Here is a 13,083-nt window from a genome sequence, read left to right as displayed (position 1 = left end):
TCACCATCCATAAACCATTATAAACCATTACTTCCAAACTAGTTTATAAAGTTTAAACCCGCACTCGTATTGTACCTAAGTACCAGTATGTCTCCATTCATTTCAACCAAATACCACATCCATAAACCATTATAAACCAGTATAAAAATACCTGTTTTATTTCTAAACTGGTTTATAAAGTTTAAACCTAATTCGTCACTCCACGCTTGGGGAGTATTATTTGTGCGCTTGTGACCACTGAAACCATTTAATTAAGGTATATCACGCATGAAGACCTCGTTAATTGGGCAATTATCAATTGCCAATTGGGGATTTTTCCCCCAAAAGTGCAACTGAGAAATTGCAGTTGGATTTCATTGTATCGATGACGTCAGTAGAGGACCGATGGGGCGGGAAATCTAAATGTGATTATTATTATTATTATTATTATTATTATTATTATTATTATTATTATTATTATTATTATTTTTTTTGCTCTATCATAGTCCTCCATTCGACTGGGTGGTATTTATAGTGTGGGGTTCCGGTTGCATCCTGCCTCCTTAGGAGTCCATCACTTTCTTACTATGTGCGCCGTTTCTAGGATCACACTCTTCTGCATGAGTCCTGGAGCTACTTCAGCTTCTAGTTTTCTAGATTCCTTTTCAGGGATCTTGGGATCGTGCCTAGTGCTCCTATGATTATGGGTACGATTTCCACTGGCATATCCCATTTCCTTCTTATTTCTATTTTCAGATCTTGATACTTATCCATTTTTTCCCTCTCTTTCTCTTCAACAACTGGTGTCCCATGGTATTGCGACATCAATGAGTGATACTTTCTTCTTGACTTAGTCAATCAACGTCACGTCTGGTCTATTTGCACGTATCACCCTATCTGTTCTGATACCATAGTCCCAGAGGATCTTTGCCTGATCGTTTTCTATCACTCCCTCAGGTTGGTGCTCGTACCACTTATTACTGCAAGGTAGCTGATGTTTCTTGCACAGGCTCCAGTGGAGGGCTTTTGCTACTGAATCATGCCTCTTTTTGTACTGGTTCTGTGCAAGTGCCGGGCATTTCGCTTGCTATGTGTTTATGGTTTCATTTTTCGTATTGCACTTCCTACATATGGGAGAGATGTTATTTCCGTCTATCGTTCTTTGAACATATCTGGTTCTTAGGACCTGATCTTGTGCCGCTGTTATCATTCCTTCAGTTTCCTTCTTGAGCTCTCCCCTCTGTAGCTATTGCCATGTGTCATCGCTGGCTAGTTCTTTAGTCTGTCTCATGTATTGTCCGTGCATTGGTTTGTTGTGCCATACCTCTGTTCTGTTTGTCATTCTCCTGTCTCTGTATATTTCTGGGTCTACGTCTACTGTTATTAGTCCTTCTTCCCACGCACTCTTTAGCCACTCGTCTTCACTGGTTTTCAGATATTGCCCCAGTGCTCTGTTCTCGATGTTGACGCAGTCCTCTACACTTAGTAGTCCTCTCCCTCCTTCCTTTCGTGTTATGTATAGTCTGTCCGTATTTGCTCTTGGGTGTAGTACTTTGTGTATTGTCATATGTTTCCTGGTTTTCTGATCTATGCTACGGATTTCTGCCTTCGTCCATTCCACTATTCCTGCACTGTATCTGATTACTGGCACTGCCCATGTGTTTATGGCTTTTATCATATTTCCGGCGTTGAGTTTTGACTTGAGTATCGCCTTGATTCTCTGTATATATTCTTTCCTGATTTTGTCCTTCATCTCTTGGTGTTTTATATCCCCTCCTCCCATTATTCCCAGGTATTTTGTTTTATCCAGTCCTCATCTATGTGTTTTGATGTTGTGCTTTCATCTGGTAGCTTTATCCCTTCAGTTCTCGTTACTTTGCCTTTTTGTATGTTGACTAAGGCGCATTTTTCTATTCCAAACTCCATCCTGATGTCCCCAGATACAATCCTTACAGTCTGGATTAGGGTATCTATTTCCTTGATGCTCTTATCACCATACAGCTTGATGTCGTCCATGAACATCAGATGGTTAATTCTGTTGCCTCTTTTCTTGAGTTGGTACCCGGCATCCATCTTCTGTAGTACTTTTGTCATGGGAATCATGGCTACTACGAAGAGTAGTGGGGACAGTGAGTCTCCCTGGAAGATCCCTCTCCTGATATTAACCTCTGCTAGTCTTATTATTATTATTATTATTATTATTATTATTATTATTATTATTATTATTGCTTTGATGTTGAATCATGAACTGTGTTATTTTTAACTTTTACAATAGTGCAATTTATTATTATTATTATTATTATTATTATTATTATTATTGCAAGATGAACTCACACTGCCGTGATTAAACTGTAGAGCTGTAAAAATCTACAGTTATATCAGCAAGAACTGGAAATTGCAAAGTGTCCAAATGATAGACACCGACCCCCCACGGACCTTCCTGAGAATAAGCGATGACCAATGTATCTCAACTCGACTATAAAATTGCGTCATTATACTGTCTCTGTCTCGGTGATAGACTGGCCCAGCTGGGGATGATACATGACCCTAATGAAGGTACGAAGAAAAGTTGAAAATATATGATTTTTATCTCAATACATTTTCACATTATGGCTATGTTATAAAGAGCTAATGATGCTTGCATAAATTTATTACAGAGAACAGTATTTCATACATTTAATGAGAATGAGAGAGAGAGAGAGAGAGAGAGAGAGAGAGAGAGAGAGAGAGAGAGAGAGAGAGAGAGAAGGAAGGTACGAAGAAATGTTTAAAATACATTCTTTTGATCTCAATAAATCTAATATTACTGTTATGTTATATAGAGCAAAATAATGATGCTTGCATACACTCATAATGGACACCAGTATTTTCCCAAAGAGAGAGAGAGAGAGAGAGAGAGAGAGAGAATATACATCCTGGACATAATGTATTTACTCGCAAATATGTTTCTTTTTCTAGATATATATATCACTTGCCACCAGCGTGGATGTCAAATCCATGATTTTATTTCGAATTGTGTTTTCTTTTCATTGTATCATGACTCCGTCATCGAATTTATTTTCTATTTTTATTTTTTATTCCTAATTTCTTTCTCTGACATTTTTGGCTCTCTCTCTCTCTCTCTCTCTCTCTCTCTCTCTCTCTCTCTCTCTCTCTCCCTATTTTTTAGATAATTTCCAAGGATAAAAGGAGTGAATGCTGTGTTTTACAGTCTGCCGAATGTAGCTGGGTGTGGGGCTCGCGACGTCATCCCCAAGCAATTATTGATGTAGTTGGGGGGAGAAAAAGTAAAGTATATAAATGTATATGAAGTAAAATCATATTTAAAACTAACCGTAACAGACATTAATAAAAGCTTATTTACCAAACTCACCATCCACTGGAGATTAAAAAAACCTGTTCATTAAACATCAGTTCTAACTCGCCAAAAAAAAAAAAACAAAAAAAAAAAAAAAAAAAAAAAAAATCTCATTCCTCATATTCCTCATTTATGTTTTGACGTCATTCCATCCCGCATGGCACTCTCATTTCCGGAGGACAGTGGCATGGGGCAGTGGAGGGAGTGTAGTTTAACCCCCCCCAACCCCCCAAAATAGCTGATTCATACAGTGGCACAATGGAGATTCATAATTAGCTTGTGGGCATCTCATTTCTGGGTTGGCTGTGCGTTGGGGAGTTGAGGTTAAGATTGCACTGTGGGATGTCTATATATGTATGTATGTATGTATGTATGTATGTATATATATATATATATATATATATATATATATATATATATATATATATATATATATATAGCGGCTCAGTGAAATAAATATACAGGAGCTTCAGAAGGTGTCCATGATACGAACAGCAAACGGAATCAAGTTTATTATCGACGAAACGTTTCGCACATGAAACTTCTGTGCATCATCAGTCTGTAAAAGAGCAAAGAGACATATAAATAACATTTATATTTGGGTTGTTCTCTCTCTCTCTTTACCTTTGTTTGTTTTTACTTTGATATTTTTTAATTTTAAGACTATTCTAATATTTGCGAGTTCCTTGTTTTTATCATTGAATGTTATCTATGTCTCTTTGCCCTTTTACAGACTGATGATGCACAGAAGTTTCATGTGCGAAACGTTTCGTTGAAAATAAACTTGATTCCTTTTGCTGTTTTTATCATGGACACCTTCTGAAGCTCCTATACACACACACACACACACACACACACACACACACACACACATATATATATATATATATATATATATATATATATATATATATATATATATATCACACACACACACACACACAACACTGAGCTAAATTCAGACGGCCTGACCTACTTAAACATATAAAAAAGAACAAGCATCTTATGAATATTTCTTAAAGAATATTTATTCTAATTGATAGATATTTAATGAACAAATACAGACTTTTCTCGAGACAAAGAAAAGAGAGACTTTGCTCTGGGCAAACTAATTGAACCAAAGTCGTCTTACTTGGCCGGGCAGTTTTCATTTAAATCAGATGTGGTGTGTGTATGTGTATGTGTGTGTGTTTGTGTGTTTGTGTATTATATATTCATATGCATGCATCCTTCAAAAACATAACGTTTAAACGACGCTCCAAACTTTGTGCGTAACAGCCCCAGTGAATCTTCTCTCGGGTACAACAAATGAGAATTTTGAAACAAAATAAATTTTTGGCTGTATGAGTCTCGCCCCATCTCTCTCTCTCTCTCTCTCTCTCTCTCTCTCTCTCTCTCTCTCTCTCTCTCTCTCTCTCTCTCTCATGAGAAACAGCACAGATCTTCCCTTGGGGAACGATAATAATGTAACCAATATAAGTGCACATATACAGTTAAGAATTACGAGAACACAAAACCTATCTCTCTCTCTCTCTCTCTCTCTCTCTCCTTTTCTGGCCCAGCCCAAGGACTCCAGCTGCATACTTCTGCCTTATGCGTGGTTTTATTACAGCTGTATTTTAAGCTCGTAGTTGGGCCCTAGTGTGGAGTAAGCCGTCAGCGAGCTGGTACCTCCAGCTCTTTGGGAATATTACTCTCGTCTTTGTAAGATACGAGGTATTTGTTTTTAGGTCATAATATTCTTGCTTGATACCATCTTCGATCTAAAGATCTCATTATAGGTCATATTTGTTCTGTTAATACGTTGGTTAGGTCAAAGAGGCTATTATATATATATTCTCTTAATAATAGTTTTGTTTTAGGCTAAAATTTGTTTAGCACCTATTCCTAATCTTGCTTGGTAGAAGTATCTGTTCTTTTGGTCAATTCGAAGAGATTATTATAATTATATTTTCTTATTTTTAGCCTAGAATATATTTCGTAACTAGGCTTAATCTGGTGAGAATTATGCGCTATTTTGAGAGGCCTGTTACACAAGTCTTCTTAAGATATTACACACTTATTTTTAGTCATATTTGCTCGCTTGATACATTCGTCAGTTCAAAAATGTTATTACGTTTCTCTTATGAGGATGTCGCCTTCTGAGTCAAAAAATGATCTCGAACTAGGCCTAATTTTAGTTACAGTTTCAATCTATTGTCTTTTTTTTTCACAGTTGCTGAAATGGTCTGATGCTGAGAGAAGAGAATGCCCCCAGCAACTGGTCAATAATTAAGTGCGCTGGCCCAAAGGCTGCTTCATTGATGCATGTTGAGAGAGAGAGAGAGAGAGAGAGAGAGAGAGAGAGAGAGAGAGAGAGAGAGAGAGAGAGAGGCCTTTATTCAGCTTCTGAAAGGGGGGGCATTGACTTGAAATTCAAGCTTCCAAAGAATATCCTGACGTTCATTAAAAAGAAATAAGCGGAGGTCAAGAGAAATCCAGAAAGAAGAGATCAGGTATTGGAAAAGAAAACTGAATAAACAAACATAACAAATAAATAGATAGATGAAAATATAAGTTATCAAAATACGAGGAGAATGGTATTATTCCACTTATTTTTTTTTTTGAGGTCAATCTGATGATTAGATATTTTCAAAATATTCCACAATCACACCCTTAGTCTTCCTCATGTCATGCCTGCAGAGAAACCCGACTGGTCGACTAGCTGATCGAGGGAATTATGTAGCTACGCCCCTGATTTATGCCGGGCATACCGCCCCCACCCTCTCTCTCTCTCTCTCTCTCTCTCTCTCTCTCTCTCTCTCTCTCTCTCTCTCTCTTTGGCTAAACGTCACCTGCATAATTGGCGCGTCCTCATAAACAGTTAGCAAAGGGTTATTGCAGATCTAGACGCTTCGCCTCCGTCAGGTTTGCATATAATCTCGGGCCTTGCATCTATTACTGCAAGATTATATACGAGCATCATCTGTTAAGCAAAGCGCCCGCCGGGTAGGTGGGGTGTACGGGGTGGGGGCGGGGGAGCGGATGTGGGGTTTAGTGGGGATGGTGTTTAGTGCATTATTCGAGGTTCTTTACAACGTCCCTAAACCCTGTAGCTGCAACCCCTTCCATTTCTTTTGACTGTATCTCCGTTCATATTCTCTTTCTGGTGAGTTGCTTGTGTGTTTGTGTGTGTGTGTGTGTTTTTTTTTTTTTTTTTTTTTTTTGCAGCGTCCCTAAGGCCCGTAGCTGCAACCCTCTTCATTCATTTAGCTGTACCTCCGTTCATATTCTCTCTCTTCCACCTGTGATGACCTTCAAACCTTTACTTCTCACTTTCAATTTCCCTTTCAGCGCTGAATGACCTCATAGTGGGTCCCAGCACTTGGCCTTTGGCCTAAATTGTTTCATATTCCAGCCGCCTGGAAAGTGCTAAGATGAATTTAATTGATTATGAAAGAGAATTTTTTTTAAATTTAATTTTGCCTGATTTTTATAACTTCTATAATCATTCATATAAATTATTATTCTACATACGGTTAAAAAACATTTTCTCCAACAAAATTCAATGTTTTTATTTTTTATTATACATCTACATTTCTCAAAAATATGCAAATCCTCTACCATAATATTAAACTCGATTCAAAATGTGCTTAACGCGAAATTTTTATAAACTCCAAATTCATAGTGACCGTTTTCTTATGAGCATTGTTTTTCATATTTTTTGTGATATTATATATTTAGATTTATATAAAAAAATTCTTCAACCATGATACTAAAATAGGTTCAAAATCTACATAACACGAATATTTGCAAATTCCAAATTTATAGTGACCTTTTTTTTCTAGAGACTTTATTTTTCATATTTTCTCGGGTTCGCTTTTCCAACTTATTTTTTCAAGAGAGCCTCCAAGAAATTTATTTGGCAATAAATCCGTTCAAGGGGAAAATTTATGAATTTAGTCCGTGGCAGAGTAGCCTGCCAAAAAAATGGATGACCAGTATATGGTAATATTTTCTCTGGGCAAAATGGTGTCTAAAGTTCCTCTTATATTTATTGGTTATTTAAGGAAATCTTTTTATGTAAATATATTAGATAATTTATTACTTAAAAATGTATTTAATATATATCATATATACTACATACATATATATATATATATATATATATATATATATATATATATATATATATATATATATATATATATATATATATATATAATATATATATATATATATATGTATATATATATATATATATATATATATATATATATATATATATATTATATATATATATATATATATATATATATATATATATATATATATATATATATATATATATATATATATATATATATATATATATATATATATATATATATATATATATATATATATATATATATATATATATATATATATATATATATATATATATATATATATATATATATATATATATAATATATATATATATATATTGTACTTATCTTAGTATATTTTACTGACGAAACAAAATCTAAATAATTTATTATTTTGTGGGTAAAACCGAAATTTTTCATTATTTCCATTTATACATTTTTGGGTTCTGAAAGCAAAGCAAAATTAAGCACAAATCATGTGATGTCTGCATCACTCTCGGAGCCCAGCCTAATATTTATGGCATACTGTGAAAGGCATGATGGATGATGCTGCATACCTGATATGCTTAAATTTTTGGGTAAAAATTAACGTTTGTTAGATCATGAAAGCTTGAGATATTGTCGATCATGCATGTGTATATCTTATTTTATGTTTTGGTTCTCTGATTCATGATTGTGTATATTCATTCTATCTATCTATCCCTTTATCCCTATTTCTAATCTATCTATCTATCTATCTAATCTATCTATCTATCTTATCCTAATCTATTATACTATATATTATATATAATAATTAATATAGATAATAATATTAGATATATATATTATATACTATACATATATATATATATATATATATATATATATATATATATATATATATATATATATATATATATATATTTATATATATATATATATATATATATATATATATATATATACGTATATATATATATATATATATATATATATATATATATATATATATATATATATATATATATATATACCCATGCAAGTGGTAGTAACTTACGAGTGAATTAAACTGACCTCGTCTCAGACCGGCCGATTATTCTCAACGATAATAAAACGTTCAGATCGGGGCTTCTGGAATGAACAAGATCTTCCGTGAATCTCTGAAAAGAACAGAAAATGTATGAATGTACAATACCTTTAGGGGGAACAGGTCAAAGGTCACTTCATTGGAAAATGTATTTCACGAGTTATTATTTTGTTAAACTGAAAGAAGAGAATTTAACTTTATAATGAAAAGAATGTTTTTTTTTGTTTATGATAAAAAAAGTAATTTTGCTGTTAAGAATTGCAAGAGATTGTGTCATTATAACTTGACTTTATAATTAAAAAAGTAATTTTACAGTTAGGAATTGATAGAGAATATGTCATTATAACTTAACTTTACTACAATTAAAAGAGTGATTTTACTGTTAAGAATTGCTAGAGAATGTGTCATTATAACTCAACTTTATAGTGAAAAGAGTGATTTTACTGTTAAGAATTGCCAGAGAATGTGTCATTGTAACTTATTATAATGAATAGAATGATTCTACTGTTAAAAATTGCTAGAGAATGTGTCATTACAACATATCTTTATAATGAAAAGAGAACATCAGGATGTTTTGGTTAATAAATTTTTTCAATCGTTCAACAATTTTGAAAGCAAACTCTGACACTCTCTTAATTATACATTTACATCTGGACCTTCATTGACGTTTAAACCTATAATATGTTTATACATCTAATGCCATCATAATTTTTCTTGCCTAACAAAATCATTTGTATTTTAAGATTCTGTCCTGCTCCTATATTTTATTTGCCTTTGACAACTCACGGCTCTTAACCATTTTCCACTGACATATTCATACTGCTTGTCGGTTGTACAACTAGAACCTGAAATCCACACATTTAAAAACGCTCAATTTAAGGGAAAAATAGTTCCAACCCATACACGAATTTCTGTTTGTCTTCTAATAATAGTTCGAGGGCTACTGGAGGAGGTTAAACATCGGAGGGTGTTTGCACAAGCCCAGAGGAACCCCGCTGTGTCTACAAGATCAGTTTATGTAGTCCTGAGGCTTCGTAATAATATTTGGAAAAATTATTTTACGTTTTTCCCCCACTTATATTGCATACACGGCTTTTTTTTTATATGGGCCATGTAGTGGTGTTTTTTTTTTATATGTATACATACACGCATGCATACATAATTTATTATGCTCCTAAGGTCCTTATACCATGTAAGCTGCATTTCTTATGCGTGCTTATCCTCATGGTCAAAGTATCTGAAAAATATCTATTTTGCATCATTATACTTCATTATACTTCACACAATCATTATATATATCATCGGGCATGTAATACAAAATGGCTACATAAATATCGTTTGCCCATCCCGTCGGTATCTCCTCACACCAAAAGAAGAAAAAAATAGATAATAATCTGCTTCTTTAATTTTAAACTAAAAGCAAAGAGGTTTCTTTTGCGAAATCGAGTTTTCTGTGCATCGTATATAGTATACTCAAGACAACCGGAAATAGATCTATCTTTCGGTGGCCTCGGTATAATGCTGTATGAGCCGCGGCCCGCGAAATTTTAACGACGGCCCGGTGGTGGCCTGGCCTATATCGTTGCCAGAAGTATGATCATGGCTAACTTTAACAATAAATAAAATCAAAATCTCTGAAGCTAGAAGGCTGTAATTTGATATGCTTGATGACTGGAGGATGGATGATCAACGTACCAATTTGTAGCTCTCTAACCTCGGTATTTTTTAAGATCTGAGGGCGGACAGAAAAAGTGCGCACGGACAGACAAAACCGGCCCAATAGTTTTCATTTCAGATAACTAAAATCAATAGATTATAGCGACAGCGTGTCCTTGAAAGCGTCAAAGTATTTTGTGTGTGTGTGTGTGTTTTGGGGAGGAAGATTTGTTTTTTCTTTTTTTTTTTTTGAGAAGGATGTTTCTGTGTCCCTGAATTATTCGCGAATCCTCGGCATCATAGGATTAGGTGCAGGATTTCCCTAGGATTGAGCGAAGGATTTTGCAGCACTTGTGTCCTTGGTGAATGTCGTGTGATATATAAATATCTAAATATATATATATATATATATATATATATATATATATATAATATATATATATATATATAGTATATATATATATATATATATATCACGACAGCTCATTTTATTATTATTATTATTATTATTATTATTATTATTATTATTATTATTATTATTATTATTATTATTCAGAAGACGATACTGTGCATATGGAACGAACCCACCAAAGGGGCTACTGACTTGAAATTCAAGCTTCCAAAGATTATTATTATTATTATTATTATTATTATTATTATTATTATTATTATTATTATTATTATTATTATTATTATTATTAATGAAATTTTGTAAGCTTCCAAAGAATATCAAGGGGTTAATTAGCAAGTGGTAAGAGGAGGTAGAAGGAAGTAAAGACAGTTTATGTATCACCTTTGTTTTGTCATTCTCTCTGGCTCCATTTGTAATTAGGTTAGTTAACATTATAACCCTAATCTTAGTAAGGAATCTAATTTAAAAGTTAGTGCCCCAGTTCTCTTTTCACATTTTCAAGTTTTGCCTAAACTGCATTGCTAGGCCTCAAAAATGGGTTATCTTGCCCCAAACACAATTCGCCTTGTATTTTCATAACTGACTTATATTTTTCTTTTATTAATTGATCTCTTTTGTTTCTCTTATAACCATTGGTCTCTTCTTTCTGTTATTTCTTTCAAACAAACACTTCATTGTTCTTTGGAAGCTTGCATTTCAAGTTAGTGGCCCATGTAGGTTTGTTCCTTATCAACAGGGGTTTATAATATAATAATAATAATAATAATAATAATAATAATAATAATAATAATAATAATAATAATAATAATAATAATAATAATAATAAAATAATAATAATAATAATAATGTGGCGCGTGGAGGAGTGGGTTAGGTCGTCAATAGACTTAAGTCAAGTTAAGCAACACTGGCTCTGGTCAGTCGTTGGATGGGTGACCGCTCTCCTCGGCGTTGATTCCTTGGGAAAGGATCTTTACCATAATTTCCTCAGTCTACTCAGCTGTAAATGAGTAACCTATCCTGATGGGGTAGGGTCCAGCTATGGGTTAAATAGCAAAAACTCAGCAATGATGGAAAGAAATGAAGGATTAACCGACAAACGACGTAAATGGAACCTCTGGCAACAGAGGAGCTTCGTCCGGCAACCAGGTATTCAACCCAATTGAAGGGGAAGACGGTCAGGTACTTGGAGGTCGTCATCCACGCACTGACACCACAACGACAATAATCAACAGCTGAGATTGGAGCTACAGAGGCAAAAAGGAAGAAATGGACAAGAGAAGAAAATATGGAGATGCTACATCAAAAGCAACCCGACGGAGAGAGGATATAGAAGAAGATTGGTCAACATCTGGAATGAGAGGAATAACACCCCCAAACAGAGCAGAGGCTGGCAGACCAAGTAAGGAACATAAAGAAAAAGAACTGGCTCTCCCCAACAGAAAGAGAAGAACTGGAAAGGGAAATGTCACACGACAACGAATTACACGAAGACGAACTGAGAGACGATGCCCACAGAAGACGACAGGGAGGATGAGATATCAAACAACGACACACGAAGAAACACCGATGAAGTAACAGAGAGGACGGAATGGGTAGAAAAGATTAGACCAATGGATGGAGCCAGATACGGAGAGAACAAAGATCCCCTCCATGAAAGCCTACAACACCAAGAAATTAAGGGAGAAAACAAGTGAGGTCAATGAAATAATGGGCATAATACACACCACCAGTATCACAGAAACAAATAACTTGACATATGCAGGAGCAAGATTAGTAGCAGAACTGATGGGAATTCGAACACCAACACCACCAGCACAACCAACCCAACAGAAACCAAAACAGCAACCTCCTTGGAAAAGGCGACTGGAAAAGCAAATCATGGTGATGAGATCTGACTTGAGTAAACTGAAAGAGATGGCAGAAAAAAAGGCTAAGAAGCAAGAAAACAAGGGAGGAACTCAACGAGAAATACAAAGTACAAGAGAGGGGATTAAACAACACAATAGAAGATGTAAAACAGAGGCTTAAGGCCAAAGCACATAAGATCCACAACGTACATGAACAGGAATAAGGGATACCAACAGAACAAACTATTCGAACCAACCAGAAAGACTATACAGCCACTAAGAGGGGAAGACAACCACCAGAAATTCCTGAAGCCGAACCAAGTAAGAGACTCTGGGAAAACATATGGAGCAATCCGGTATCACACAACAAACATGCAACATGGCTCCAGGAAGTCAAGAAGAAGAAACAGGGAGAATAAAACAAAGATTCACAGACATCACGACAGACACAGTCAGACACCAACTAAAGAAAATGCCAAACTGGAAAGCCCCAGGTCCCGATGAAGTCCATGGATACTGGCTCAAAAACTTCAAGGCCCTACACCCACGAATAGCAGAACAACTCCAGCATTGTATCTCAAATCACCAAGCACCCAAATGGATGACCACAGGAAGAACATCCTTAGTACAAAAAG

The sequence above is a fragment of the Macrobrachium nipponense genome, chromosome 25, assembly GCF_015104395.2.
Source record: "Macrobrachium nipponense isolate FS-2020 chromosome 25, ASM1510439v2, whole genome shotgun sequence".
NCBI lineage: Eukaryota > Metazoa > Arthropoda > Malacostraca > Decapoda > Palaemonidae > Macrobrachium > Macrobrachium nipponense.
This window is presented reverse-complemented; position numbering follows the sequence as displayed.